Source organism: Mauremys reevesii, linkage group 17 (genome assembly GCF_016161935.1).
Source record: "Mauremys reevesii isolate NIE-2019 linkage group 17, ASM1616193v1, whole genome shotgun sequence".
Lineage (NCBI taxonomy): Eukaryota > Metazoa > Chordata > Testudines > Geoemydidae > Mauremys > Mauremys reevesii.
In genome coordinates this window covers 18,886,255-18,888,348 of record NC_052639.1, presented here as the reverse complement: position 1 = coordinate 18,888,348, position 2,094 = coordinate 18,886,255, and the positions used below count along the sequence as shown (strand labels likewise).

The 2,094-nt window shown below is 50.8% G+C and overlaps 1 non-coding gene across 1 annotated transcript; it reads right to left on the bottom strand.

Moving 5' to 3' along the window:
- Positions 1-177: 177 nt before the first annotated feature.
- On the bottom strand, positions 178-251 carry TRNAQ-CUG. Its single transcript has one exon. It is a non-coding gene; the product is annotated as a tRNA-Gln (tRNA).
- Between the last annotated feature and the right edge of the window lie 1,843 nt (positions 252-2,094).

Below are 2,094 nucleotides of genomic sequence, written 5' to 3'. Positions count from 1 at the left end.
ACTACCCTGGGATGGGGAGGTGTGGTTGCATCCATTAGGTCACCAGACTGAGCCTTCTAATATCCCTTGGTGATTGTTCCCAAGATCCCAGGACTTTGTGCTCAAACATCTCCCAGCTTCCTTGTTTAATATAAAGGCCAAGGTTTCCTTGCAATATACAGGAAGAAAGTAGATTTTCACCCCAGATGGGACTTGAACCCACAATCCTCTGGCTTCAGAAGCCAATGCCTTATCCATTAGGCCACTGGGGCCCTGATGTACAGCTACTGAAGAGATGGAAATTCCCTCCTCATAAATGCACATTCCTGCATGTTGCTTCAACACCAAATAGCCCCTTTATGTGCCTTACAAGAAATGTCTGCATCCCCTGGCAGCAGGCAACTGGGCAGGTTGCTGACACAATTACAACCCAGAATACAAAGTGTACAGTGCTGACTATGCTATAGTTTTATTACCAAATATTTACACTGTAAAATATAAAAAGTACTATAGTGCAATCTCTTTATCATTAAATTTACAACTTGCATATGTAGATTTTTTGTTGCATAAGTGCACTCAAAAGAAAACAATGTAAAACTTTAGAGTCAGTCAGTCCTACTTCGGAGTTCTAGCCAATCAGCTGAGACAAACAAGTTTGTTTACATTTACTGGAGATAGTGCTGCCCGTGTCTTATATAATGATCACCTAAAAGTGAGAACAGGCTCTCTCATGGCACTTTGTAGCCAGCGTTGCAAGGTATTAACGTGCCAGATATGCTAACATCCATATGCCTTCATACTTCAACCACCATTCCAGAGGACATGCTTCCATGCTGATAATGCTCGTTAAAATAACGTGTTAATTTGTTACTGAAGACCTTGATGAAGAACTGTATGTCTCCTGCTCCATGGTTCTATCCGCATTTTGCCATATATTTCATTTTATGGCAGTCTTGGGTGATGACCCAGGCACATGTTGTTCACTTTAGAACACTTTCACTGCAAATTTGACAACGCAAAGAAGAGGTATAACGTTGAGATTTCTAGAGACAGCTACAGCGCTCGAGCCAAAGTTTAAGAATCTGAAGAGCCTTCCAAAATCCAAGAGGGACGAGGTGTGAAACGTTGTCAGAAGTCCTCAAGAGCAACACTCTGATGCAGACACTACAGAACCTGAACCACTAGACAGGAAAATCAATCTTCGGTTGGTGGCATCGTTATCGAGGCAGTACCTGTCATCAGCATGGAAGCATGTCCCTGGCCTCTGATTGCTAGCAGCTCGGAGAGGAGAACAGGGCTGGACCTCTCCATGGCCGCCTGGTCTGCTCACTCCCTCTGAAGCCATAGCCAGGGCCAGCCTTTGGGGTGGGTGCCACCAGGAATTGCCCAGGGTACCATGGTCAAGGGCGGTGCTGTACGGTAGCAGAGAGGTGTGTGCTGCTGGTGTAAAGTCAGAAACTGCTCCCGGCTGGCAGGAGTGCTGCTTGAGGTGGTGCCCAGATTTCTCCCTGCTCCTCCCGGCATAGGAGCATGGGGGAGGGAGGAAGAGAAGGGGAGATAGCGGTGATGAGCGGATATTGCTCCCCCCAATGTTCCTCCGTGCCCCCCTCTCACAGCCCCCTAGCGATGTGCGGAGGAGCAGTGTTCAGGGGCGGCGGGGGGAGCGAGCAGCAATGCCAGCTACTCTGTGCATCCAGGTCAGTTTCCCCAAGTGGGCACAGGAGGGGGTGCAGGGGTTAGGGGACAAGGGGGCACAGTGCAGGGATTACGGAGTGCGGGAGGAGGCAGGGGTTAGGGGAACTGGAGGGGGCACAGGGTTAGGGGTGCAGAGCTTCAGGGTTGGGTGCCAGAGGGGGGGGGAGCAGGGATTAGGGGGACAGTAGCACAGACCCCACCTACTCCTCCTGCTTTCTCCTGACACCAGCACCACCCTTCCCAGCATCGCCTCATGGCAGCATCTGCTTCCGGACTCGCACCAGAAACGGGAAGTCTGGGCCCTGCCTGGCAGCGGCTGTCAGGAAATGGAAGCAGGAGACACGACCACTCCCATGGTGCTGTGGGGCCTGTCCTGGCTGGTGGGAGATGGAGGCAGTGGATACTACCACTCCCATGGTG